This window comes from Eschrichtius robustus, chromosome 13 (genome assembly GCF_028021215.1).
Source record: "Eschrichtius robustus isolate mEscRob2 chromosome 13, mEscRob2.pri, whole genome shotgun sequence".
Taxonomy (NCBI): Eukaryota; Metazoa; Chordata; class Mammalia; order Artiodactyla; family Eschrichtiidae; genus Eschrichtius; species Eschrichtius robustus.
Genome location: NC_090836.1, coordinates 101,267,035 through 101,281,803, shown reverse-complemented (window position 1 = coordinate 101,281,803; position 14,769 = coordinate 101,267,035). Strand labels below are relative to the sequence as shown.

The 14,769-nt window shown below is 45.6% G+C and overlaps 1 protein-coding gene across 1 annotated transcript in view; it reads left to right on the top strand.

Annotated features, from left to right (window-relative positions):
- The first annotated feature begins 3,313 nt into the window (after positions 1 to 3,313).
- EFCAB6 (EF-hand calcium binding domain 6) overlaps positions 3,314 to 14,769 on the top strand; it is a 264,209-nt gene continuing 252,753 nt past the window's right edge. Inside the window, exons 1-2 of the mRNA XM_068560155.1 lie at positions 3,314 to 3,430; positions 4,536 to 4,734. The gene's annotated coding sequence lies outside the window, so the exon portion shown is untranslated. The remainder of the gene's footprint in view (positions 3,431 to 4,535; positions 4,735 to 14,769) is intronic.

The window sequence follows — 14,769 nt, the reverse complement described above, 5'->3', positions numbered from 1 at the left end:
ATGGATAAATAACATGTATTTCCCTTGTTTTTTATTTTCTGTACTTCCCGATGCTTTGACGTCTTGGGGTCTTGCTAACACTGGAGTGACTGCTCTTCCCAGGGTTAGCCAACTCCTACAGATAATAAAGGACTTGCTGAAATTATTCAAACTAACCAAAGCTAAGCCTGCTGAACCTGCCTTGCTTTTCCTTCAGAAACCACAATAAAGGCTCTGCCTATGTTCTCTCCTCATAAGACAGGGTGGGGCCAGTGAGGTTGGAGAGAATGGATGAATGAGGTCACAGTGCACATATTCTGGCGTTAGAATGACAAGACATGCTGCAGCACGAGACGTGAGGGAGGAAGCAATGATCATTAAGTGATTGAGTGGTACCATTTATTGAAATGGGTCAGAGTGAGGGAGGTCGGCAGATCAAGGGCTATGTGGATGGCCGAAGTCCAAGTGGTCTTCGACACATACCAGTGGAGGGGGGTCAAGGCTGGCAGTAAGTATGAGGACCACCTAGGTCAGAGTCAGAGGGACCCTAATGTCCAAAGGCCATACAGAGGAGGAAAATTACCAGTGAGGCCTGAGAATGGAGTAGCTGGTGATTCAGGATGAGGCCCACGACCATGTGATATTATAGTAGCCGATAAGAGTGAGTTTCAGGTAGGAAGGAGTGATTAACTGTGTTGAGTGCTACTAAGAGGTCAAGTAAGGTAAAGTCAAGTATAGAAATATTTATGAAAATTGACCAGGTGTCAGGGAATAATACAGCCATGCCTCTGTTAAGACTGATCAAGAGTTAACAGCAACTGAAAGAGAGACAGCATGTGTAGACGACTCTACTGAGAAGCGGGTTAAAGGGGAGAAGAGAAATGGGGTGGAAACTAGAAAAGAATCTTTTCTGTTAAAGATGTGGGATACTAGAACATGTTTCAAGAGGGAAGGAGGGAAGAAAAGATAGACAGAAACACAGAATGAATGAATGAATGAATGAATGAGATTGTTGGCTATTATGACAGAGGGGCAATAACTTAAGCCACCAGTCCCCAACCTTTTGGCACCAGGGACCGGTTTTGTGGAAGACAATTTTTCCATGGACCAGGGTGGGGAGGGGTGGCGGATGGTTTCCGGATGATTCAAGTGCATTACATTTATTGTGCACTCTATTTCTGTTATTATTACATTGTAATATATAATGAAATAATTATACAACTCACCATAATGCAGAATCAGTGGGAGCCCTGAGCTTGTTTTCCTGCAACTAGATGGTCCCACCCTGCTGTGCAGCCCGGTTCCCTACCAGGGGTTAGGGACTCCTAGCCTAAGCCCTTCTGGTCTCAGGACCAAGCCTCAGGATTCATTTACACTCTTGAAAAGTACTGAGGGTTCCCCAAAGCTTCTGCTTTTTTGTGATTTATATCTATCACTATTTACCATACTAGACGGTGAAACTGACAAAAAAAATTTAAATACTTGTTTACTAATTCATTTAAAATAACAATAAACCCATCACATATTAACATTCTAATGAAAAATTATATTTTCCAAAACAAAAAGAATTAGTGAAAAGAAAGGCAGTTTATATTTTTATAAATCTCTTTAATATCTGGCTTAACAGAAGACAGCTGGATTCTCCTATCTTCTTTTGCATTCAATCTGTTGCAACGTCACACATCATGTAGCTTCTGGAAAACCCTACCATACACTTATGAGAAAATAAGAGTGAAAATGCAAGTAACATCTTAACTATTACTATGAAGACAGTTTTGACAATTATGGACTCTCTGAAAGGGTCTCAGGACACCCAGGGGTTCCCAGACCACACCTGGAGAACTGCTGACCTAAGCAGTGAAGTCCAAGAGATGGCAAATGGTGATGGGGTTTAGGACACAAGTGGCAGAAGTAGCCTCTGTGCAAAGCAACCCTTCACCTTTTGGAACAAGAGCAGAAGAAGAGATGGGCGCCAAAGCAGTTGTGAGGCAACCATGTGTTCCCTTCCTCTGCTATTTTTTTGGCCACACTGTGAGGCATGTGGGATCTTAGTTCGCTGACCAGGGATCGAACCTGTGCCCCCTGAGTAGAAGTGCAGAGTCTTCATCAAGGGACCACCAGGGAAGTCCCATCTGTTCCCTTCTTATGGACTGGTTTTCTCAGTGGGACCTGAGGTGAGGTCTTTCACTCAGTGCAGGAGGTCTGAGGAGAGAGAGGACATGAATCTACTCTCTTGGTGAGTAGGAAAACTCGCTTACCAGTGACGGACAGTCAGACTGCCAAGAGGGACCATAAAACATCCTTCTCCGGGGCACTCAGCAGGCCACCCTGTAACTTACCTGCTGACAGAAACGTGTGGTGGGGATTCCTCGGCAAGGCTGAGCCTCTGGGCCACTGCTTCTCTCCCACCGTGAGTGGTATGGCAGGGTGATGAAGAGCAGGACGTGGGACCTAGCCTGCCTGGGTTCTAATCCTGGTCTGCCATTGACTAGCTGTGTCCTTGGACCCTCTCTGTGCCTCAGTTTCCTATCTGTAAAACGGGAATAACTATAGTACCTACCTCATAGGGCTGTTATGAAGATAAAGGATTAAATGACATGTAAAGTGCTTAGCTGGGTGCCTGGTAAAAGGGACGTGCTCCCAAAGGGCCAGCGATAACTACTGTCACTGCCACTATTATTATCGAAATGACTTACTGAGCTTCCACTCAGCCTGCGAGTGTGGGTAAGAATTGGCTTACCTGATGGCTATCTACTTAACTATCTACGTGTGGCCCTGAGCAGGCTGCGGATACAGCGGTGGGCAGAGCAACCTTGCCCTGCCTTCACCAGGTCTCCTGAAGGAGGCCAGCAGGACACAACCAGACACACCAATTAATGCAACAATCACAATCGCCCTAAGTGCTAACATGTAGAAAGGGCGTAGCACGTGGTTGCGGCTTTAGATACATTCCTCCCTTCATCCTGATGCCAGGTCCTGAGTGGGTACGCTCGGTTTTTACAAGTGAGGAGTCTGATTCGCAGGAAGGGACTGGCTTCCGTGTGGCCACGCGGCTCGAAGCGGTTCTGTGAGACCCGTCCGACAGCTCGCGCGAAGGCCACGTTAACAGAAACACGCTTCCACGACACCAGAACTCCGGCCGGGTTCCCGCGCCCGGGGGATGGGATTTCCGGCGGACGTTCCTTCTGCGGGGGCGGAGCCACTGGCAGGCTTGGGCACGCCCCTCCGCCCCTCAATTCCGTAGTCGACTTGGCCAATCGGAGCTCCGCTTCTTGCCAGGTGCAGAAACTTGTTCTCCAATCAGCGAGCGCCATCGTCGCTCGGGCAACAGCGTCCTAGAGACGCCGAGTGGGCTGGGCCTCTGCGGCCCGGGGGCCTTGGGGTCAGCGCTCAGAAGTGGGTCGGCGCTCAGAAGGGGCCCCGCGAGGCGGAGGGTTGAGAAGGGGCCGGGGTAAGATGGCGCGGCCTCGGCGAGCGCGCGCGAGGCCCGGGGCGGGGGGCTGAGGAGGGCTCGGGAGGGCAGCTCTGGGTGTCCCACAGCCCCGGGACGCGGAGGGTCCCCTCCCCGTCCGTGGCATAGGGCTGGTGACCCGTTAACTCGTTCCGTACGTGTGTGTGGCGCGCCTGCCTGTGCCAGGAGCCGTTGTCGGCGCTGGGGCTACTGCAGTGAATAGTACCGTCTTATTTGCGTGGGGGAAACCGACTATAAGCGAAGTGGAAGATGGCGAATCTGCCTCCCTGCATCTCTTGAGGGTTACATCGCTCCAATTTACAAAATGCTTCATGTCCCTTATTTCATCTGTCCCCACAGCAGTGTTTCGAATATTTTAAACTCCGCCTTATAGATGAGGACTTGAACTCCACGGGGTGAAGGGGGTTGTCCCCAAATCACACAACCGGAAGTTGCAGAGCCAGAATTCAAACTCAGCACTTATGTCTCACGTCAGAATCTCTGGTCTTTCTGGAATATTCTTCTTCCTCAGGCCGCACGAGTTATCCCTGCCTCTCTCAGAAATGTTTGGAAGCACTCTGTGAAATGTTCAGAGGTTCTTTAAGACTGTTGGTTAAATCACCCCATACTTCCTTTTCCTTCTCTCCTGAAAATCTTTGCCTTTCAGGATGACTTGCCCCTGTTAAGAGGACTCTTACTTCACTTTCAAGAGGAGTAATTTAATAATGTTTTTAAGTTGTATGTGCCCCTAAATGAGTAGACTTACAGAAATGCTGTAAAGACTTTTTTTTTTACTTTCACATACTGCTGTTCCTTCATCTCTTTCTTTTATCCATTGTCTTCAATTCAACATTTACTTGGCTAAGTTCTGGGGAATCGAAAGTGAATCAGGCAAGGATTTTGATTTTCCGTGAACATATTTGTCTCCCACTCAGCCTTACTGGAAGCTTTAGGAGGGCAGGGATATATTTCAGCTACCTGTGCTCTCCCTTTCCCTATACCATCAGTTTAGTTGTTGGCTCATGGCAGGTGCTTGTAGATATTTGTCAAGAAATGCTTACATGAGACTTTAAATTTGCTGTCCATTTTGTCTTCCATTTCCCAGACCTTTTCCAGCTGACCACCTCTTCCTGTGCGGAGATCTCTACAGCGCCCATGCTGTGACCCCTGCAGCTGAGTGGCACATGGAGACAGAACCAGCTCCAGGAGGGTGCTTAGGAGTCTGGCGCCCGCCCAGAGCAGGAATCCAGTGGGAGGCCATTGGCTGTTAACCAGACGGTTGCTTTAATAAAGCCTCTTTACAGGTATGGAGTGAATGTTTAAGGTTAGTAGATGAGGATAGTCACTGAAGTTTTTCTTGGATGACTCCTTCCCCTGCCAGGATTGAAAAACAAGCTGTACAAAACAGATGAGAAGGTGTGACTGAGGCAAGAAGCTAACAGTCGCTTTCTTCCTTTAAATACCACTAGTGAGCTGACCTTTTTGTACAGCATACTTATCTAAGAATACCCCAGGTCTAGGCTTGTGCAACTATGTAGGTTGAATTCTTGTGCTAGTTAAATATGAATTCACCTTCAGCGCAGTGCTAGCTAGGATATCCACGCCATTTAGGAGAGGAGATGCAAAGGGAAGGAGCGTTTGAGAAAACTCTGTGAATAGAGAGAACATATGAACATGATGCCCTTCCACCACGAAAGAGCTTCGTTTTCCACTTTTTTCTCCGGTCTCAGTCTTGTACTGCTCTTTTGTTTAATTTGTTTCAGGCGCCATTGTTTTCTTTTCACCTGTTTTTCTGCCGTTTTACTATGTCTACTGCTACTGCTCCTCCTGGCTAATACTTATTGAGCACTTACCGTGTTCCAGGCACAGTTTGGGACCTCACATTACCTTTTTAATTTAGTGCTCACTTCCTGCATATGAAAAAGTACAGTTCTTATTCCCATTTCATAGATGAGGCAGCAGGGATGCAGAGAAGCTAAGGCACAGCAAAGCTGATAGATGGTGACGTGTGGCTTCTGCTTCAGGACTGCCTGGTGACACAGGCTGTGTTCTTTTTTTTTGTTTTTGTTTTTTGGGCCCTCTGTGCGGCCTGCGGGATCTTAGTTCCCTGACCCTGAGGGATCGAACCTGGGCCCTCGGCAGTGAAAGTGCAGAGTCCTAACCACCAACCTCCAGGGAATTCCCAGAGCCTGTGTTCTTGACCAGTGCTCTTAACACTCTCAGATATGTGTGTACTCCAGAAGTCCCACTGGGCTTCGAGGTGACTTGTAAAAATATATACAATATGGCAAAATAGGAAAGTAGCTTCAGGAGGAAAGAGAATACTCAGATCATCTGTAATGGTTAATACAGTTGGGCTGCAAATTTAGCTGTGAGCTTCTTTGTTTTTTCATTGAATGAAGGATTCTTTAAATTCTATAGTGCTTTATAGTTTTCAAAAGTTTCACACACATGATTTCATATAATCCCCTAATAACCCCTTTTTTCCCCTCGCCTCTGTATTGCCCCTCCCACCTTCCCTCTCCCCACTGGTAACTGCTAGTTTGTTCTCTATATTTGTGAGTCTGCTTCATTTTTGTTTTATTAGCTGTGAGCTTCTTGAACCCAGGAGAAGAAAATTAAAAAGAAAAAAAAAAAAAAAAGAAAGAAATTGAATTCATTTTGTCCAGGCAAATAAGGCATTTTAGTTCCTTTGGAAAAAAAAGAAAGCATTTCTAACGCCTCCATCTAAAGGACATTTCTCCTGGGGTTCATCACCAAGCCCTGGATGGCCAGGTTGACTACAGAGTGACCAGGGTGTAGGCTCAGTATCCTCACTATTAAGGGAGAGAATGTGGATGATTGTATTTGCGTAGGATTTTTGAAATGAAAATTTTTGGAATAGTAGTAGTTTTCAGGAACACCTTCTGAATTTTGTTTTTCTCCTGGAAATTTGTAAATGGTCTTATCCTGGACCCTGGGTTGGTCCCAGTCATTTGTTTACCTAACAGTTATTTATGGAGCACCTGCTGTATGCCAGGCCCTGTCTAGGCATTGAGGACACTGCAGTGATGGTCAGGTCACTGTCCTGATATGCCCGGTGCCTCCACCTTGTCGTTTTCTCCCGCTGGAGTGTTTCTGGACAGACTTTAGTTTGCCTTTCTTTGTTGTCCTATGAAACCCAGAGACGCCCCTCAACACCTGACACCGTAACGGTCTCCCTGCCTTTGACCCTGGGCTCTGGCTGATTCATGTTTCTGTGCCTTCCCAGGACCTAAAGTTCATGACAACTGTCCGGGACTGAGCACAGCCTGCTGTGTGTCAGGCTCTTTAGATGCATTATCTGAGTCCTGTCACAGCCTTCAGATTGTGGCACTGAACCGTCGTGGGTCACTTGCCCCTTGAGAACCTGGTGGAAGCCATGTATCCTCTCTGTAGAAAAATCACCTCACACACACTTTGGCATTTAACCTCTGAGAGTTTGAAGATCTAAAAATGCACACATGTGTACCTTGTCCCTAGATTCCAGGTTATGAATAACGTGCTTTAAAGAGAGATATTATCTCCATTTGCAGTTGAGGAAACTGGGTCAGGAGGAGGTTAATTAACTTGCAAGTTTGCATGGTAGGTAGTGGAACCAGTTTGACTCCATGTCTTCTTGACTCCAAACCCTTGATTTTTTCCACTGTCCAAAAGTAGAGATGCTCAGGAAATGATGGCGTGAGTGTATGCAAGGTCTAAAAAGGGAGCTTTAAAGTGTATGTGCCCCAAAATATGACAAAACATCCATTTGATACCAGAATAGACAAGGAGAAGATTTTTCTCAAGTATTTGGATTTAGCTGCCAACATTTTTTGTGTTGCTTGCAACTTTTTCCAGTTTTGTCAAGTGATAATTTTCCCCCATGATACCAGTTCCAACAGTTTTTGCTTCTGATGCCATTTCTGTTTGGCTGTGCACATTTCTTACTGTCGTGTTGAATTATGTTTTCTCTGGATGCCAAGGCAGATGGATGGCACTTTTGTTATGATTCTGATATAAATAGCATCTGTTAGAAACTGGACATCAATACGTATCTGGCAAGTAAAACAAATATATCAGTGGAATAGCCTTCTAATCATGTTTTTGCCTGTGGTTAATAAGTGCATCTGATGGTCTGTGACTCAGTGCTTGTTTGGGGGGCATTGGTTTTATTATCCTTGCTATTTTCTACCTTACCTTACAAGTTTTGATATAATCGTATTTATTAATTCTCTTTATGTAGAAAACCTAAACTGAAGATGGTGCAAAGCCAGGGGTGACCTAAAGGGCTCAGCACAGTGCCTCGCTCATGCTCAGAACATGGCTTGGCTTTCGAGATCAAGGGTGAAATTAGCCCACGCTCCTTACCCTTGCAGTGTTAGGTGTTGATAACTGTGGTCCATTGAGAACAAAGATTAATAGAGTGCTTCCTGCGTGCCAGGCCCCATGGTAGGTGCTGAGTACAGGAAGATGAGTGCAGCTGATTCTCTCCACTGGAAGGGCTCACTGACTAACTAGCAGGGCCCACAGATAAACAGCCAAGAGAAAAGTCTGGAAGCAGAGAATCAAAGTGAAGATAGATGTGGGACTAGAGGGATGGACTGGGAGGTATTAATACTTTATTCGTGACGTGCACCGCCCCCTAGCAAGGTAATGGAAATACGGGTGCCTTTGACCTTTTTGTCCTTTTCTTTTTTAAAAAATATTTATTTATTTATTTAGCTGTGCCGGGTCTTAGTTGTGGCATGCAGGATCTTTAGTTGCAGCATGAGGGCTCCTTTAGTTGCGGCGTGTGGAATCTAGTTCCCTGATCAGGGATCGAACCTGGCCCCCCTGCATTGGGAGCGTGGAGTCTCAACCACTGGACCACCAGGGAAGTCCCTGTCCTTTTCTTTATTAAGTAAAACAGTTGGCAAAGCAAAACTATAAGACCAAGTTGTCTGTAAAGGCATGATTAGTTTTTTTTTAATTTTTAATTTTTATTTATTTAATTTTAATTTTATTATTTTTAATTGAAGTGTAGTTGATTAACAATGTTGTGTTAGTTTCAGGTATACAGCAAAGTGATTCAGTTATACATATATATGTATATTCTTTTTCAGATTCTTTTTTTTTTTTTAATAAATTTATTTATTTATTTATTTATTTATTTTTGGCTGTGTTGGGTCTTCGTTGCTGCATGTGGGCTTTCTCTAGTTGAGGCAAGCAGTGGCTACTCTTCGTTGCAGTGCGCAGGCTTCTCACTGTGGTGGGTTCTCTTGTTGCGGAGCACGGGCTCTAGGTGCACAGACTTTGGTAGTTGTGGCACGCGGGCTCAGTAGTTGTGGCGCACGGGCTTAGTTGCTCCGCAGCACGTGGGATCTTCCCAGACCAGGGCTCGAGCCCACGTCTCCTGCGTTGGCAGGTGGATTCTTAACCACTGCACCACCAGGGAAGTCCCCAGATTCTTTTCTATTATAGGTTATTACAAGATATTGAATATAGTTCCCTGTGCTATACAGTAGGAACTTGTTGTTTATTTTGTATATAGTAGTTTGTATTTGCTAATCCCAAACTCCTAATTTATCCCTCCCCCATTTCCCCTTTGGTAACCATAAGTTTGTTTTTTATGTCTGTTTTGAGTCTATTTCTGTTTTGTAAATAAGTTTATTTGTGTCATTTTTTAAAGATTCCACATAAAAGTGATATCATATGCTATTTGTCTTCCTCTGTCTGACTTACTTCACTTAGTATGATAATCTCTAGGTCCATCCATGTTGCTGCAAATGGCATAATTTCATTCTTTTTTATGGCTGAGTAGTATTCCATTGTATAAATATATGTACCACATCTTCTTTATCCATTCATCTGTTGATGGGCATTTAGGTTGTTTCCATGTCTTGGCTGTTGTAAATAGTGCAGCAGTAAACATTGGGGTGCCTGTATCTCTTTGAATTAGAGTTTTCGCCTTTTCCAGATATAAGGCATGATTAGTTTTAAGGAGGATAGGAAGGCCTCATGAAGGAGAGGCTCTACCCTTTGTCTTGAAAGATGAATTGGAGTGTGGTGGAAGAGGAGGAAAAAGCATGAACCCATACTCAGAGGTGAGGGACTACATGGTATATTCATTCAGATTCTGTGTAAAAATGCAGCAGGCATGGAGCTGTGGTGTCTGGAAGAGTCTCCTGGGGCCAGGTTATTAATGATGTGAATGATCTTACATCCCACAGTTAGGAGTTTGATTTCAGTCTGTATACCCTGGAGAAGTAGTGCAAGTACATGTTCTTGGTTGTTTTTTTTTTTTAATTAAAAGCAATGTAGATTCACAAAAAAGTTGCAGAATCAGTACAGAGAGTTCCCATGTGCCCCCAGCTTCCCCCAGTGGTAGCATCTTACAGAATAACCTTAGCACACTTAGCACACCAGGACACTGTCTTTGCTGCAGTGCTAGTAACAAATAGAGACTTTATTCAGATTTCACTAGTTTTGACAGGCACTCATTTTATTTCTTGGTGCATAGTCCTGTGAAATTTTAACACATGTGTAGTTTTGCCTTGCACGTTTTTGAAGCCAGGGAGTAATGTAACTGTATCTGTGCTTTAGAAAGATAAATCCTGGCAACAGAGGAGGATGGAGTAGAAAGGAGTTGGAGACCTGGGTGCATCTAAGGGGCTCTTTCTGGAATGCAGATGGGTGAGGACGAACATGGGCAGTGACGTGAGGGATGGAGAGGGCAGGGGGGTCGATGTAAGAGGTGTTGTCCAAGTAACGTTGACAGCACTTGCTGACTGCTTAGAAGGAGTGCCGGCGGCCAGAGTCGTGGAGAAAGAAGCAGGCCTGTGACACCATGAAGGACTCTGGTCTTAGTTTTCTAAGGGCAATAGGAAGCAACTGGAGTTTTTAAAGCAAGGAAGTAACGCGAGGAGATCAGTATTTTAAAATGATTGTTCTGGCTGATGTGAGGAAAATGGAGGGAACCACAGTGGTGTGTGTGTGAGATTGTGGTGTGTGTGTGTGGTGTGTGTGTGAGATCGTGGTGTGTGTGTGGTGTGTGTGTGTGTGTGAGATCGTGGTGTGTGTGTGGTGTGTGTGTGTGTGGTGTGTGTGTGTGATGTGTGTGTCGTGTGTGGTGTGTGTGTGTGGTGTGTGTATGTGGTGTGTGTGTGGTGTGTGTGTGTGGTGTGTGTGTGGGGTGTGTGTGATGTGTGTGTCGTGTGTGGTGTGTGTGTGTGATGTGTGTGTGGTGTGTGTATGTGGTGTGTGTGTGGTGTGTGTGTGATGTGTGTGGGGTGTGTGTGATGTGTGTGTGTGATGTGTGGTGTGTGTGTGTGTTGTGTGTGTTGTGTGTGATGTGTGTGTGGTGTGTGTGTGTGGTGTGTGTGCTGTGTGTGTGCTGTGTGTGTGATGTGTGTGGTGTGTGTGTGATGTGTGTGTGGTGTGTGTGTGGGGTGTGTGTGGTGTGTGTGTGTGGTGTGTTTGTGATGTGTGTGGTGTGTGTGTGTGATGTGTGTGTGTGGTGTGTGTGTGATGTGTGTGTGGTGTGATGTGTGTGTGTGGTGGGTGTGTGTGGTGTGTGGTGTGTGTGTGGTGTGTGTGATGTGTGTGTGGTGTGTGTGATGTGTGTGTGTGGTGGGTGTGTGTGATGTGTGGGGTGTGATGTGTGGTGTGTGTTGTGTTTGGTGTGTGTGTGGTGTGTGTGATGTGTGTGTGGTGTGTGTGTGTGGTGTGTGTGTGATGTGTGTGTGGTGTGTGTGTGTGGTGTGTGTGTGTGTTTGAGTTACGGGAAGAGAAGTGGTGCTCATTGTGTTGACCTAAAATACCTCTACCTGAGAAACCTAAAATTTAGTGTGAAATTCATATGAAGGACCCGCCCGAGGTTTTGGACACAATTTTCCAGTAACTCACAAGGTTGGATTATTTTGCAGACCCAAGGGCTCTGTTCCTATGGCTTGATAAGCTAAATAAGAAAATCCATCTAACCCTGCTGCTCTCTTACTTTTCAGAATTCACAAATTCAGAAATAGTTTATCTTGAAGGCAATGAAACAAAACAGCACCAAAACAGATAGTGCCACCATCACCAGCACCGCGTGGAGTAGAGCCAAGGCCAGGCGAGCGCTTCTCTTTCCCCAGCACCTGTGTCAGCAGACGGGTCAGAGGAACCTGGCGAGTTCACTGTGTGGTGCTGGGCTCAGGCCTCGAGACAAAGGTGCTCAGAAAGTGGTGGTGATACCGCGATCACTTCCATCTGGTTTGTTTCAGTTGTTCACGCAGCAAGCGTGTTCTCAGTGCTGATTCTTGTGCCACAGTTGTCTTCTAGGAACTTACATATCATATCAACAAGCATCGGCTTATAAATTTTAAAGTTGAATGTCCTTCGTTTGGTGCTGCATGTGACCACAGGCGTTAGCTGGCTACGGTGAACTCGGAAGATGCTTCCGCTGGGCCCGCAGGGCTCTGTGGACAGTGCAGATCCACGTGTCTGGCTGTAGGTGGCGGCAGCCGCACGACTTTCCGTTACACGGAACTTGAGCTGGGAAACCGTCTCATCTTCCCTTTGCCAGCATCCGAAGACTTGCTGGGCCCCGGCTGCAGTATAAATAGGACACATTCAACACTCCTGGTCTGCTCACAGGAGCCGGGAGGATGCAGTCGTTTCCATCGATTACATTTTAAAAGGCTGCCAGTGAAACCGTGTTTGAGCAGGGAACAGCTGTTTGACAGCCGACGTGTGGTCAGTTTCTCTGACGCAGCTTGTTTTTCTGTTGCCTGTTGCTGTATCTGTCATCACATTAGGTGTGGTGGTGAGTCTGAAAATATTCATTAGGTAAGAGTGAACTTCTGAGGCACTTTCTGAAACTAGACTTCTGTGTCCATGATAGAGAAGGCGCGTTACAGACAAAAACAAAATAAGCCTTTTCTTTAGGATCTATGTTCTGGAGCATCAAGGAATTCATGCTGATATAAATGATCCCAGAACCACAACACTCAATTCAGTTAAACTCAGTAAGCATTATTTTTTGGACCACCGTCATCAGATGTGCTCCCTGCTGTCGCGGCACTGATGGTCTAACAGGGAACATAGACATCAAACAATCATAAGGGTCATGGGTGTTAATTAAGAAAACCTTTGACCCTGGTCACTAGTTCTCGGCACAGGGGATGAGAGTGAGAAATCACAGATGATGCCGAGGCTTCTACCTTGGATGGTGGGAAAGAGCGTGACGATCCTAAGCAAGACCAAGGAGTGGCAGGGTGTGTGTGTGTGTGTATGTGTGCATGCATGTATGTGTGTATGCGTGTGTTTGTGTTTGTGTGTGTGTGTGCATTTTTGGACGAGAGTGCTGTTTGAAAGACGGGACTGTGAAAATCCTTCCTTCGTTAATTTGATAAATGCTTTTGGAGCTCCAGTGATACTGGGTACTCTGGAGCAGGGGGTACAGTAGTGCAAAAACACTCTTATTTCATGGAGCCTATAATCAAGTGTATAGTTTCCCAAATGAAAGTATAGTTACTCATTGAGGTGAGTGCAGTGCTGGGGAAGGACAGGCTGTGATGAGAGACTCTGCCAGGAGGATGTAGGCAAGGCAGGCAGGGTGCCGTCTCTAAGGAGGCCATGGCCACATGTGGATCAGGAGGTGAGAGGAGTCAGCTGGGTGAGGAGGTGGGGGAGGAGAGGATCTGGGCAGAGGGGCCCATGGGGCCGTGTGAAGCAGGTGGGGAGAGTGACAAAGGCAGGAGCTGGGTCACGTGCTGCCTGGTAGGCCCCGGCAGGCATGTTACATCTAACATGCTGTGATATGTTTATTAGCGAACATTTAAAGATCAGTGTCCGCACCAGCCCAACATAGCTGTTTTTGTCTGCAAGATGAGGTCCTGTAGACCCTGGCCTCCTGTGAAAATATGTTTTTATATCATGTTTATAGTGTATACCCCACTGTACCTTTTCTCTTAACATTGTGCTAAACGTGTTTTTCTGTTTTGACATATTCTGTATCATTATTATAATAGTGGTAAATAATCACCAGATCAAACTTTGAGAGGCTTGTGTTTTGAGTTTGATTTCTGAGCTGGTGTGGGTGAGTCTTGTAGTGCACGTGGATAGACTTGAAATTTATGCTGCAAGAGAAGGTATTTGTGAAAATGAGGTTCGGGAGGAAGGTGAGAGCCTGCCTGGGGGTTTGAGGAGACCCTGACGTCAGGGGAGACCCTGGGTGCAGGAAGGCCAAGGCTCAGACGCGAGGGGCCACCGGCTGGGGAAAAGGTTGGTTTATAACCAGGGATTTTTCCGCTAAATTGAATTCAGATGACTGGCTAAATTGTTTTTTATGATACCCTATCGTTTGGAATATATTTGTAAATCAACTTGCATTCTTATAATTCCTATGTTTAGGACAGTAAACGAGGGGTTGCCAGCCGATTCTAAGATCTTAAGGGAGTGTGAGACCGAGACGGGGGAGGCAGACTGGCCTTCACACGCTGGTGTCACGAACCCCGGAATCCTAATATTTGATTAGATATGTATGTAGATGACTCGCTTTTAATTTTCTACATGTTATTTTGCAGAATTGTTAGACTGTTGCAGAATTGTTAGACTGTTCTGCAAGTGCGAGGTATCCATTCTTGAGAATTGACAGATGTTCTTACTACTCTATTAATATGTGCAGACTTCATTGTTCTTATCCATGTGTTTATGTGAGCATGCACACAGACCACTCACATGTACCTGCGTGAGTGCAGACCCCTAGCACAGATGGGCAAAAAGCCTAGGATTAAATTCAGGCGACTTTGGGTCTTGGCCTCATGAGTAGATTTGGCTCTTCCCTGTGGTGTTTCATTTCTCCACCTCTAAAAATATGGATAATGGTGTCTAACTCACAAGGTTGATGGTTAACCAATGGCCAGCAAAATAGGCTATTGCGAGGTGATGCTGGTAGAATCACCTAAATGCAACATGTGCTGGTCTTTTAACTTCATTTTGATATCAAGCCGGGAACTTTACACATGAGCCTCCTTAAAAACTATAGACTTGTACTTAGAAATCAACTTCAGCTTCTTCTAAAGCAGTGGTCCCAGCTTGTTAAAACACAGATGGCTGGGCCACCACCCCAGAGTTTCAGGTTGGTTGGTCTGGGTTGGAGCCTGAGAATTCGCATTTCTAGAAAGGTCCCAGGTGATGTTGATATTGCTGGTTCAGGGACCACATTTTAAGAACCACTGTTTTAAAGCTGCATGTCTGCTTCAATAGCCTTTTAAAAAAAAATTATTTATTTAATTATTTATTTTTTGGCTGCGTTTGATCTTCGTTGCTGTGTGCGAGCTTTCTCTAGTTGTGGAGAGCGGGGGCTACTCTTTGTTGCG